The sequence below is a fragment of the Vulpes vulpes genome, chromosome 2, assembly GCF_048418805.1.
Source record: "Vulpes vulpes isolate BD-2025 chromosome 2, VulVul3, whole genome shotgun sequence".
Lineage (NCBI taxonomy): Eukaryota > Metazoa > Chordata > Mammalia > Carnivora > Canidae > Vulpes > Vulpes vulpes.
In genome coordinates, this window is record NC_132781.1 from 164,385,471 (window position 1) to 164,399,307 (window position 13,837).

The window sequence follows — 13,837 nt, forward strand, 5'->3', positions numbered from 1 at the left end:
CTGTTAGGTTTGCTGCTGGGTTCCTGTGGCCTAAAGTACCTGGTGGGGGCAGGGTGACGGGCGCTTAGCACATGTTGTCGCATGGAGGAAGGCAAAGGAATCTCGGGAAAATCTGAGCTAGACATTGGAGAGAACTTCCTCCTGGACAGAGAGTCGCCAAACAATACGACCACATGGCCGGGAGTCGGGCTATTTGTGCCCGGGGTGGGGACGGGGAGGACCTTAAAGGGCACGAAATGGACATGCAGAAGTGGATGGGGTGCATTCCGTGTCTACCATGCTCCCTCCCGGCCCCACCCCACCTTCTCAGTCCCCCCTGAAAAGAGAAGCTGCCACGTGAGAAGTGACACCAGACTGGTGGGCAAAGGGCTTGGCCTGGCTCAGCCCCCAATGTCCTGTGTGGCCCTGGGCATGTCCCTCCCATCCCGGGCCCTGTCTCCACCCTCCGGGATTGGGGTGGTGAAGACCCAGGTCCTCCCGGTGGGGCCATCCCCCCCAGAGAGCAGACAGGAGCCCTGGTCCACGGGCCGACAAGGGTGGGTGAGGTCTGAGGCCCTCCGGCGCCCAGGGAGGCCGGCCCCCGGGGTGGGGGCTGACAGCGACGCCTCAGTGGGCGACCACCCACCTCCCCGGGCCCTCCCCAGCGGGGGCAGCAAACTGCACATGGATTCTCCTTTCTCAAGCCACGGGAACTGATTATCTTCGCAAGGAGCTCCAGCTGCTCCGTGGAAAGGCGCTACGGACACGTCCACGGCGCCCGTCATGAGCCGACTCCCATCGGGGTCCCCGGCCTCCCCTTAGGGTGGGCCCGGGGGTGCTTCTAACGACTGCGCCGTCCGCCTGCCCCGCTCTGCCTCTGTCACACGCACACGCACTCACACTCGCAGACGTGGCCAGAGTTCAACTCTGGGCCTCGGGGAGCCCAGGAGCCAAGCTGGACACCCGTCCACGAAACAAGCTCTCCCTTCTCCTGGGAAAAGCCAGCGGGCAGCCGCCTGCCGCGGAACAGCAGCCCCTCGGGGCCTGGGAAGGAGGAGCCTGGCTCAGCTTTAAGGACGGCGCGCGGGCAACCCACAGCCACATTTGAAGCATGATCTCAATCCTATAACAACAACAAAAAATCCACACGTATATGTATTAAAAAACAAACAACCATTTACACTGGTTTATCTCCATCTGGGAGGATTACGGGTGATTTCTATTTTCTTTTTCATACTTCGTGATTTCCAATTTTTCCGCGATCACCTAGGTGCAGCCTCACTTTTAGAACGAGAATTGTTTAAAAATAGAATGTGTATGTATGTGTGTGGACGGGATTTTGCCAACAGCCTTCAACTCTTTGAGGAGCAGTTCCTATCGCGGGCCTGGGAGGAGGGTTCCGTCCACTAAGGAGACAACACAAGGAGGGGGAGGCCGAGCCGCAGCAGGACAGACCCTGGCGAGACAGCAGAAGGACCGGCAAACGCCCAGTGAATGACTGGCTGTGGAAACCCCCGGGTCCCCCGAGACGAACAGAGGGGGGACCCCAGGGCACAGCCAGCCCCACTCTTTCATCCTCCAGCTAGGGAAACCGAGGCCTGGCCAAGGGAGGGGACGTTCCGCAGCTCTTATTTCAGGGGCAGAGCCAGGACTGCGGCTCCATCCGCTCCATCGCCCAATTCGGGGGGCAGGTGGCAGTCCCCAGGACAAAGCACACAGGTGCCCCCGAAAAAGCCAAACAGGGAAGCAATTTTTAAGGTCTAGGGAAAGAAGCGTTCCTCAAGTCCAGGCCAGGCGGACGGAGTGGGGCTTTGATGGGAGGTGACAGCGCTGCCAAGATCCCCCAAGCCCCCCGCTGCCCTCCAGCCTATGGCACCGCCTGAAGCCCCGGTGACCGTGTCCCTCCTCCCCATCGCGGGCGACAGAAGCCTTCCTTCTTCATCCCCTTATCCCAGCCAGACTATTAAAATGTAATGAAAAAGATCACATTAGACATGCAGATTCGACTTAAAATACGTATATGTATATACAACTTAATGGCAATTAGGAGCCAATCAGCTTTTTCTTCCCGGCTCGGGGCGTCTTGCCTCCCCCAGGCAGCCGGTCCTTGGGGGCATCTCGGGGGCTCAGGTTCTCCTACCCTTAGGCTGGGAGATTTGGGTGCAAGTTGGAAACGAGATCCACTCCCGCTTCCCCCGGCGCCAAGGAGGGGACCTGTGTCGTCTGCTCCCTGCCCCTGGGTCTGGTCCTTTGGCGAAGGCAGCTCATCCGCGGTGGGGAAGGGAGGGGAGGGCCCTCCTGAGTCCCAATGTCCCATCATCTGAGAGACCGCCACCCCCCAGGTGCCCCGGCTAGGTGCCTGCCCTGCCGGCGCCCAGGCCCCTCTGACACCAGTCACCCCCTCTCAGCCCAAGAGCCGTATTAGGGACGCGGGGGCTTCCTACAGTCTTCTCTCCAAAACCCCGGAGTCTTACCCAGCATCTCAGATGAGATGAGGAATGGCCTCCAAATCCGCGGAGGGAGGGGTGTGGTTAGGTGGCTCCCGGGGCTCGTCCGAGCCCCTCCGTCAGCCCGAAGACCCCAAATCTCCCATCCTCCCTGCCCCAGCCCCGGGGCGTCCTGGCTTTGCAGAGCGGGGGGGCTGCGGGGACGGAGCGCGTGAAGGACAGCTGGCCTCCCCGGGCTGACAGCTGGTGAGGAAACTAGGCCCCGGCTCGGCAGCCCAGCGGCGCGATATAAATCCGGCAAACAAGCTTCGCTCTGGTCAATACATCACCCGGGGACTCCAGTACCGGCGCGCGCCAGGGCCCGGCCGGCTCCCCCCACCCCGTGCGTTCTCGTGCCCCGCGCTGGAGGATGTGGGGTACCGAGACACAGGGCCGGGCCCGGGGCGGGGGGCTAAGCACGGACTTTGCAGTCGGAGAAACCTGGCTTCAAACCGCGGCTCTGCCACCGGCGGGGGGCCTGGAGCTGCGGTGTCCTTCTCTGTAAAATGGCAATGGTGACACCATGCTTGCTGAGTCACGGCTGCAGGTACGATCACGATGAACTTCAGAGGCCCGGAGACCCCCAAACCTGCCCCTGACACGGGCAGGGCCCTAGGCTGGCCACAGCCCACTCGTATTCTCTACCACCTTGGCCTTCACCTCCACGATGGGTCCGTCAGCAGGTGCACTCGTTAAAACCACCAGATCCGGTCAATCAGACTCTGGGGGGTGCGGCGGGGGGCGGGGGGCAAGGGGGAGCCCCAGGAATCTGCGGTCACACCTGCTCCGTAGCTGATTCTGTTGCAAGCGGCCCAGGATCATTCCCTGAAAGACCCTGCCGCCCGGTCACCCTCCCCAGTCCCCAGTGACTTCTCCCAGCGGGGGCTCTAGGCTGCAGCCTCCCCCACCCCGGGGCCCACACCTGCCCCCCTGCAGGCTTGCCGCACCCCTCCCCGGTCCCGGGATGGACTTGGCCTCCCGGATCTCTGGCCAGGGCTCACTCCTCCAGCCGCCGGGAGGGAAGGAGTGATGGCATCCGGGCCCGGCACGGGACGTCAGTCAGAGAGAGGGACGCGGGCTGCCCACATCGGCCAATCTGCTCTTCAACGAGCAGCGAAAGATGCCCAAAGGCCTAGGGCCTGCCATGCGGGAGAAGCTGCGGGGGAGGGGGGTGCTTTGTGGCACCAGGCACCGGGCACTAGGCCACCGGGGATCCAGCCTCAGCTCCGGGAGGGTGGGGCTGGGGTCGGGCCCCTGCAGCCGATGTCAGAGCCCAGAGCCTCTGTGCTCCACTGGCCAGAGGAAAGCCCCCCGGGTGGCCCCCTCTTGCCCTCCGCCACCCCCATTCACCACCTTGGAGCTCAGGCCCCCTGGCCCAGACCCACGAGTCCTGCTCCCCGAGCCTGCCAAGCAGCCTCGGCATCTCTAAAGAAAAGGCAACGAAAGCTTAATAAAACCGGTAACACAGAGCCCATAAAATACAGCCAGGCCCCAGGCGCCCCTTGCCTGAAGGGCCGGAAGGTTCCTGAAATCCCTCACTACATGCCTTGGCCAACCTGTCCCCCTCCCACCGTCTCCCAAGTCCTGGCCGCCGTCTGGACTTCAGCATGAGCCCGGAGGACCCCCTGGGCCCCGCAGCCAGTCGGCTCCTCAGCCCCCAGACCACTGGGTTAATGAAAAATAAAAAGATCCCCACAAAATACGACCAATAACCAAGGCCATAAAAGCCAAATTGGATTCCTTCGTGGATGATGAGCTTGGGGTCCTTCTCTTCCTCTGAGGCCTGATTAACAAAAATGTAAAACAATTCCCCTGCCATCCCTGGCTGCAGCCGGCTGTCCCCGCGGCTCAGAGCTCAGGGACGAGGAAGGAGCCGGAAGCAGGGGGTCCCCATCTGGGGCAGAAGCAGCGGCCCCCGGGGCTGGGCGTAGGGATGCCCCCCCCACAGCCACCGCCAACCTGCTGTGTGACTCAGAGCAAGTCACTTAATACCCCTGAACGGTGCTCCCTCCCCTCTCTGGGGCGAGACGCCCTCAAACCCTCTCCCTTCGGATTCTCAGCCTCTGCCCGAGACAAGGAGACAAAGGACGGGGAAAGGGCTCCCTTTCACCCCATTTGGGAGCTGTTGTGTAACTGGGGGCTCGGGGACATGCAGGGAGGGGCCTGCAATGACACCAGCTAAGCAATGTGCTGGGTGCCAGCAGCTTCGCTGGGACATAGCAGGTGGCCACGGGTCCTTAGGTCTGGGGGTGGCTTTGGAGGCCCTAACCCTCCCCGCAGCACACCCAGACCACATCTGTGGGTGCAGGGACATAGTAAGAGCCTTCTTGACCTCACGGCACAGGAGATAAGCTTGGAGGTAAACTGGAAGCTGAACGAAACAAGGCACATAATGCAAAGGGCTCAAGGCCAGAGAGGCCACCGCGACTGGGAAGGCTGTGCCCCAGCCTGACTGCCTGGAAAAAAGGGAGAAAGCTCAGGGCCACGGTCCCCTCTGAGCCCTTGGGGCTGCCCCAGCCCCTGCTATGGGGCTCGCCGGGGGCCAAGGGTGAGAGCCGGATGAGAGCACCCAGCAAGGAGATGCCCTCGCGTCCCCAGGCCCCCGCGTCCCAGGCCAGAGCCACCCCCTGCCCCTGCCCTCCAGGGGGACCGAACAATCTCGCGTCTCTGCAGCAACTTACAGCCTGTCCGTCATTTCCATGGGGTTTTCAAGTCTTAGGGATTATTTCTAATTTGCAAACAAGAAAACGGAGGCTAAAAGAAGCGAAGGGATTATTTGAACCAGATTTCTGATCAGCTTGCCACTCTCGTCACCGCACCACATTTCCTCCGGGTCCTCCGTGTTTGAAACGCTCCAAGCTCCACCTTCCTGACCCGCGGCCTCCCCGTCTCCCTCGGGGCTTGCAGCCGTGCAGGGAAGGGGGACAGGGGCACTACGGACGGACGAGCACGCGTCAGCTGGGGCGTCCAGGGGGGCACCGGCCTGTGGGGGGGCCGCACCCCTGCACACACGGGCAGGCACGCGGGCTCAGCCCACGCTCCGCGATGACGCACCTGCCCAGAGACGCAGGACTTGAGGGTGGGAGCCGGGCAGTCAGGGCCAGGGCCCGGCGAGGAGCGGATCTCACCCCTCCGCTCAGCTGCCTTTCCCCTAGGAGGCCTGGGAGAGTCGGCGCCCCAGGAACTCACCGTTGCTCCCAGCCCCGGAGGCCAGGAGATACCCCAGTGAAGTTTCCGGGGCTCAAGAACCTCAGCCCCTTTCTGCGCACCCCTGCCCTGCTCAGTGGGGCAGCGCCCCCCAAATCCTTCCACGATAACGGGGCTCTGGCTCCTATTTGCCTGCGATCTCGGGCTAAGCCCTCCTTCCTGGGTCTCAGTTTGCACTTTGTCAAACGGGAGGGCTGGACTCCGGGAGCTTTCAGACACACCTCCCAGATGTCGAAAATCCCCAAAGGGCCAGGACACAGAAGCGAGAAAGCAGGGCGGCCTAGGGCTCGGGGAGCACCTGGGAAGGTGGGGAGCGCTGCACGTCCCAGGTGCTGGGGCGGCCACCTCCAGCAGCTTTGCAGCCCCCGGTCCCGATGGCCAGGGGCCAGAGGAGCTCAGTGACCAGAGGGTCCTGCAGAGCGGGGTGGGGGTGGGGTGTGCAGCGGGAGGGCAAGGGTCAAGGGCGCCCAGGGGGCACGGTCAGGTCCCTTCCCTTTGCCAGTACTTGGGGCCAGGCTGTGTCCAATCAAGGCCCTGGCCATCGACGTCCACTTAGCGCTGCATTCGCCACTCACTCACTCGCCCGCGAATCCGTTCATTCATCGTCTTAGCGCACTCGCTCCTCGGCGCTTGCTAGATGCCATGAAGACGTGCTGTGACGTGGCCGGCACCCGGAACTCCTCTCCTCCAGGAGGCTCTGGAACCCTCGCCAGGCAGCTTCCTTCCTGCTCCCCCGGTGAAGACGGGCCAGGGGGCTCTTCTCCGGCTGCTGTCCCAAAGCCTGGCTTCTTTCCAGGTTAGCCTAATGTGTCTCGGGCCCGGAGGGCGGACGGGGACTGAAACCACCACCCTGCCTTTGGGAAGTCACAGGACGATGCTCCAAAACCAGCAAACGCCTTTCAACCAGGGATTTCACACACGCAGGCATGTCCAGGGGGACCCAAGTCCCAGCTGTGTCTACACGGGATGAAAAGGGGAAACATCTGGAGGAAAGCCAGACAAGTCCTGCCAGCCTGCCAGATGTTGCTCACATCTGGACACCCCAACACGATCCACTTGGCTGCCTGGCAGTCAAGAAGCAAGTGGTCAAGCCGTGTTGCCCTGCCAACCGGGACACAGCCCCATGCGACGTTACTCAGATTACCGAAGGATCCAAAGGGACTCCGGCTGCAATCCTCAGACTCGAATCAACCCGGTCGTCATATGGTGGCTGTGATTACGGCCCCTGAGGCCAGCTGGCCCACGTTCCACGGCTCCCCAGCAAGCTGCTTCTCCTCTCTGCCTTTCACACTGCTGATCCTTAAAATGGAATAATGATAGCGACGCCCTCGTAGGGCAGGTGTGAGGATGAAACCGTAATGCCCCATAAGGCTCCAAGCCCAGTGCCTGGCAGGTAGTAAACATTCCGAATACGTCGGCTGTTAGTAGAATCGTCACCATCAGGGCGGGGGTGGGGGGGTCGCCCTGCAGAGCTCTCCAGCTAAGAACACGAGAGATCCTTCAGGACGGTGCCAAGGCCAGGAGGCAGGACAGGGACGCAGCCCCCCCCCAAACATCCCAGGAGCACCTGTCTGCCCAACGCTTTGCCCATCTCAGCCCCACTGAAGCGGCCTCCCCCAGAGACAAGATCACCACGCTCTCCTCCAAGTAGGAGCGGCTTCCAGCTGGCATTCACGTCTCCTCCATCAGCAAGGTTTGGCAAAGGACGCGTTGTCCAGGTGCCAGCACGTGTGTGGGGTGCCTCGGGCAGACGGGCGGGCGGGGATGAGCCTTCCCTACCACCCCCCACCCCTGCCGAGACCTCAAACTGGGAAGAGCACCCAAGTGTGCTCCCCTGACCCTTAGAACACCTGCTTGCTTGATCATGTGCTCTGAGCCCCAGAGGACACCCGGGTCCCCCTTCTACTTCTGTCAGGGGACCTAGAGAAGCCGTCACTTTCGTCTGTCACCTCTGCTCCAGGCAGGAGATGCCGGGAGGGGATGGGAGACTCTGGTGAGCAATACAGGGACACACACAGGCTTTTCTGCTTCTGCAGCCGGGCCTGGCACGCAATGGGGCTGCCCGGGCCGACTGTGGGGTGGGGCATTGAGGAGAAGACTTCTTCCGGCAGAGGAGGCTTAGGCCTCTGGACACTGTCTCCCAGGACCCCATCCCTGGTTCCAAGGAGCATCCCCTATAAGAGACCTAGATCCGGCTGCCGGCATCTGAACCCAAGCCCCTCCTTCCCCCCTCGGCCCCCACTACTTCCTCATTCCCAGGGGTCAAGTTCGAGGCACACGGCAAGACCCTAGATCGGCCATGCGACGACGGCTTTTTCTGAATTTCCCAGGTTCCGGGTCCGGTTCCCTCAGGGGGAGGAACAAAGGAGGGAAGCAGGATGCCAGGATCAAAGGCGTGCTCCAGGGTTCCACATGCCCAGTGGGTTCTCCCGAGTCCAGGGAGACCTGACGCTGTGGTCAAGGCCCCCGGGGACGGTCCCGGGATCCCGCACCGGCTTCTTCCTTCCAGGCTTTGGCAGAGTGGCAGCTCCTGCTGGCGCCGATGCCCGCGAGCGTGACAAGGCCCGGAGGTTTAACAGAAGCAGCCTGCTGCTGCCCAGCAGCTCCTCCTCCCTCTGGCTTTGGTTCCAGATTTTCTCCTCCCTTGCCCCCAGAACAAAGCTGCTAACGGGGCTGTGTGGGCTCCACCTACCTCCTAGCCAGCTGCGCGACCCTGGGGAGGTGAGCCAAGCTCTCCCGCCTCGGTCCCTTCGGCCGCGAGGTGGAATAAGAACACCCGCCTCTGGGATGCTGTGGGGTTCACGTCAATTAATGGGCGTAAAGCATCTAGCGGTGCCCGGCACATGACACATGTCCTGTATTTCTCACTTGTGGTTTGTGTGATGATGCGTAGGCGGGGACGTGGGCAGGTCAGCAGGGCCAGGCTCGTGGTGGGGGCACGGGATGCGGCACCCCGAGAGCCAGTGGCATTGCACCCCCACGCAGGGGGCTCAGCTCCCCCACGGGGCCCCCAGACGCCGCCTGCACACTCAGTGGCCTGGCTCCTGGCGACGCCGGGCAGCTCGGCCCCTCCAAGTAACTCCCCATCTGCCCCTTGAAGCCCCGACCTCTCCTATCCATGCTTCTGCGGGGGCTCCCACCTGAGCCCGTGCACAGGCGACAGCTGTGGGCTCCCGTGGTCGGGGACACAGTGCAAGACGCGGAGGCCAAACCCCCAGCCGCAGCCCAGCCCAGCGACCTCAGGTGCCCAGCTCCGGGCCCTGAGGGACGGCGAGGGTTGAACCCAGGCCACAGCAGCGCCCGTCACCCGTCACCCTGGGTGGGGCCAGCAGACGAGTCCACACGCTTTTGCAAACGGTGGTGTAAACGGTTTCTTGACTAAGACTATTCACTCCACGAATGGGCGGATGAGTGAGTGGACACTCGAAACAGTACCGGGCGGAACAGGGGCTTCCGGTTTATTTGATCACAGTCTGTCCCCAACTTGGTCTCCTCTGGGTGTGTGGCCTTGGTCAAGCCTCGTCGCTTCTCTGAACCTTGGTTTCCCGTATATTAAACGGGAATAACGATCCCTGCTCCGTGAGGTGGTCGCAGGGCTGAGCGAAATCGCGTCTGTAAATACCTGGTGGGACTCAACCCCTGGCGGCCTCAGGGTCGGCACCGCTGGTGCCAGCTGCTCCCGTCGGGAGGCAGGGGACCTGAGGCCCGGAGCCTTGGACGGTGCCCGTTTCCAAGGAGCTTCGGCGACCACACGGACGCAGGCCAGCGGCAGCCCTCCCGCCCTGGGCCCGCCTTCCGGCTGCCGCGGAGCAGCAGTGGGCGCCGGCGTCCCCGTGGCCAGGCAGGGCCACCTTCCCGGGCCGTCCCGCAGCATCCACGCCTCTGGCCTTTGTGGAGCAGCTGGAGTGTGAGCCGCGCCGTCTGCCCGTGAAATGCGACTTTGAGAAAACATGCATATTTGTGAGTTGGTGCATGTTTCTATTTCGGGCCGACACTGCCCTCTTTATTTATTTTCCCTGGGCTTGGCAATTGGAACCCAGCTTGGAAGGGTGTTTTGACAGACTTTGACACCGCTCCCGGCTCCTCTGGCAGAAGACGGGCTCTGGTGAGGGCGGGTGGACAGGGGAGGAGGATTTAAAATGACAAGCTCTCTCTCAGCTGGGACCCACTAACAATCAGACACCCTTGCCTCCCCGGTCCAGCCCTCGGTCTCTCTATATCTGGGTGGGGGAGGAGCACAACAGGTTCAGGTGGGGCAATAATTTCAAAGAAAAGGAAAATAAAATGAAAAAAAAAAAAAAACAAAAAAACAAAGAAGCTAATCACCGAGCTTCCAATCCTAATAACGCTGGCATCCTTGGCAACCCGATACTGTCAGCCTCAACCACCACCGCCGCCTTGGGGTGCCTATTTTTATGACTGACCGTGGCCCGCAGGGCTGCCCTTAGGAAGGCCACCTCCTCTCTCGGCATCTCACTGTGCTCATCCGTAAAGGCGATTCTGCAGGACTCAGCTCGTGGGGCTGTAAGAAGTGGCCACTCAGTCAAATGGCAGCGGCGACTGTCTTCCCTCCTGGCCTTGGATCTTGGCCAGCTGCCCGCGGACAGCTGACTTGGTCCAGTCTTCGGGATTTGGGGCTGCTTGCCAAGACCCTACCCACCGGGCAGGCCTCTCACGCTGCTCTCAGCCAGTCCCGTCTCTGTGGCCATTTACAACCAGCCCAGAGTGACCTCAACTCAGGAGGAGGGACCTTCCCTCAGACAACTCCAGCTGCCTTCACGTGACCGGACGAGTGAAGGGGAGCTGGGGAGACCAGAGGAATGTGCTTAACCCATCATTCCAAGGCCCTGAGGGTCAGGAGATCCAGGTTCACTGGATCCACTCACTCATTCATTCATCCACCGAGCACCCACCGGCGGAATCAGTGGTTCACGCAGATGTACCCACAGTAGAAACAGCGTCTGCCTCACTGGCCAATGCGCTTCAGCAACGTGACCCCAAGAAAACTACTTGACGTCTCTGGTCCTATGAAGGAAATGGCCTGAACGTCCCTCGTTTGGGGGACGGGATGAATTCACCGGTGGGGGGTGCTTTGAGCAGGCGGGGAAGGTGCTATAACCTCTGAGGTTACAACCCTGATGTTTCAATCCTATCCACACTCTAGAATGAGTTAATGTTCCACATTAGGGCCAAACAGACACCCTTGAAGGTCAGTCAGCCAGCCCTGTCCTTGCACAGATGGGGAGCCTGAAGCTCAGGGAAGGGAGGTAACTTGACCGAGGACACACTGGGAGACTGTGGCCAAGCCGAGACTGGAATGCAGGTGTCCCTACTTCTGCTCCAGGGCTCCTTGCACCACATCACACTGGGATGCCTCTGCTTCCATCACAGTTTTGGATTTTTAAGGGCAAAAGCAGAAGAGGTTTCAAAGGGGATGCAAGAACCTGGGTACCGGGTCCTTCAAAATCCCCTTGGGGTGGGGGCTCGCTGTGATCCCAGAACACAGGAATCTGGGCCTCTTGGAGAGGCTGCTGGGCTCTAGGGCACCTGGCCCTAGACAGGTGCCCTGGGAGGGGCTGGAAGCTGCTGTGGCCCTGGGCAGGGAGGGGTGGGGTCAGACTCTCAGAGAGAGGGGAGGAGGGGCAAGGAAGCTGCTTGGAGGATGGGGTCGGCTCCCGCTAAGGGTCACTGTGTCCATGTTGGAGCAAAGACGTGCTGGGTCACATCCAGGCTGAGGGAAAGTTGGTGAGAGAGACTGAAGGTAGCTGGGAAGGACGAACTGGGAAAGACCAAAAAAGGGGGGGAGGGAGGGAGATACACTTGGGGGAGAAGAACAGAGCGGGGAACAAAGAGAGTGCAAGCACAGAATGATGCAGAGGGAGGGCGTGCAGCCGGGTTGCAGGGGATTTGTCTGGAGTAAGGACGGAGGAAGGGGAGCCGCTCGGGGTGGTGAGCTAAGCGGAGTGGACTCTGCGCCTAGAATCTGACTCCCGAGGGCCCGGCTTCTGCCGCGGCTCCCACGGGGCCACAGCCTCCTCCTCCATTGGGCAGATGCCAGCTCAGGTCTGCATGGGGGGGGGGGGGCTGCGTCTCCGTGTTCTGGTCCCCAAGGAGGTGCGCGCCGTGCGGGGAGCTGAGCGGCTCTGGGTCCCGGGGCAGCCCCGTGGGCGCCCAGGGAGGGGATCCGGCCTCTGGCCAGGTGAGATGCCCGGAGGCGCCAGGACCTGGAGGGAGCTGCCCGCAGACGCTGGTGCGCGTGGGAGCCCCGAGCTGGCCCACGTGCACCGGCGGACGGTGAGGGGCCTGGGGGCTGTGCACGGGTGCGCGGGTGTGCACGGGGTGCGCGGGGTGTGCACGGGGTGCGCGGGTGTGCACAGGTGTGCAGGGTGTGCACGGGTGCGCGGGTGTGTGCGGGGTGCGTCGGTGTGCACGGGTGTGCAGGGGGTGCGCGGGGTGTGCACGGGTGTGCAGGGTGTGCGCGGGGTGTGCACGGGGTGCAGGATGTGCACGGGGTGCGTCGGTGTGCACGGGTGTGCAGGGGGTGCGCGGGGTGTGCACGGGGTGCAGGATGTGCACGGGGTGCGTCGGTGTGCACGGGTGTGCAGGGTGTGCGCGGGATGCGCGGGGTGTGCACGGGGTGCGCGGTTGTGTGCGGGGTGTGCGGTGTGCGCGGGTGCGCGGGTGTGTGCACGGGGTGCAGGATGTGCACGGGGCGCGAGGGGTGCGAGCGGCGCGGGGTGGGGTCCGCGGGGCCGCGGGAGCCCGAGAGGAGTCTCCAGGCCCGTCCCGCCGCCGCGGGTCTCCCCGGGGAGTTGGGAAAAGTTCTCCCGGGCCCCGGCCCCTCGCCCCGGGCTGTGCCCGCGTGTGCGCAGGACCCGCCCCGCCCCGCCGCGCCGCGGCCGCTCTCCGGGGCTCCGAGCGGAGGAGCCGCCGGCCTGTGCCCTCCGAGTGGCCGCGCCTCCGGGACCGACGCTCAACTTCCGCGGGGTCCGCTGTGCCCCGCGAGCACGGGCGGGCGCCGCAGGTCGAGCCTCCCCGGCCCCGAGCGCCCGGCGAGGACCGCGCGGACCCGCAGACCCGGAGCCCCCGGGCAGTCGGCGCCGAGCAGGGGCGCGGGGGGTCGCTCCGCAGGCCCCAGGGGCTCGCCCGCAGCCGCAGCCCGAGCCCCGCAGCCCCGCAGCCCGCAGCCCCGGAGCCCGCAGCCGCAGCCCGGCCCCGCTCGCGCCCCCCCAGCCCCGCAGCCCGAGCCCCGCAGCCCGACCCGGGGCGCCCGCGCACTCACCTCGGCCGGGGGCGGCGCCCGGAGAACGCCCCGCGGGACCCCGCGCCCTCGCCCGCGCCCGCGCCCTCGCCCCGCGGCGGCAGGAGGCGGCGCCGCCGACCCCGAGCGCGGCGCGGCCCGAGCGGGTCCGGGTCCCAGCGCAGCCCGAGCGCCCGCCGCCGCCGCCTTTTATCCGCCGCCGCCTTTGTTTGGGTCCCGGCGCTACCACGGGGGCCGGGGGGGCCCGGGCAGGCCTCCGAGCCGCGCCGCCGCCCCCCGCGCCCGCCGCCCCCGCCCCCGCGCCGCCCGGCCGCCCGCCCCAGGCCGACGACGCCCGCGCCCCGCCCGCGCCCCGCCGCCCCCGGGCCCCGCCGCCCCGCGCCGCCGCCGCCGCCGCCCCCCCCCGCGGAGCCGCAGTGGTACAGCCCGGCCCGGAGCCGGCGGGAACCAGCGCCCCCTGCGGGCGGGCGCGCGCCCTGCACCCGCCGGCCCCGCCGCGCCCGGGAGCCCGGTCGGCCGCCCGCGCTCCTGCCCCGCCGCGTCCTCGCCCCAGGCCTCCACCCCCCCAGCCCTCCATCCCTCCATCCCCCCAGCCCTCCATCCCTCCGTCCCTCAGCCCTCCATCCCTCCGTCCCTCAGCCCTCCAGCCCTCCACCCCCGAGCCCTCCATCCCTCAGCCCTCCATCCCTCCACCCCCCAGCCCCCCAGCCCCCCAGGCCCCAGCCCCCCAGCCCCCCAGCCCTCCATCCCCCCAGGCCCCCACCCCCCAGCCTTCCAGCCCCCCAGTCCTCCGTCCCTCCATCCCCCCAGCCCTCCAGCCCTCCAGCCCTCCAGCCCTCCATCCCTCCATCCCCCCAGCCCTCCATCCCCCCAGCTCTCCAGCCCCCCAGCCCTCCATCCCTCC

The 13,837-nt window shown here is 64.5% G+C and overlaps 1 protein-coding gene across 4 annotated transcripts in view; it reads right to left on the bottom strand.

Moving 5' to 3' along the window:
- The window catches only part of DISP3 (dispatched RND transporter family member 3), a 44,966-nt gene extending 31,887 nt beyond the window's left edge, over nucleotides 1–13,079 (bottom strand). For all 4 annotated transcript variants that reach the window (XM_072751203.1, XM_072751202.1, XM_072751204.1 and 1 more), the window contains exon 1: nucleotides 12,955–13,079. The gene's annotated coding sequence lies outside the window, so the exon portion shown is untranslated. The remainder of the gene's footprint in view (nucleotides 1–12,954) is intronic.
- Between the last annotated feature and the right edge of the window lie 758 nt (nucleotides 13,080–13,837).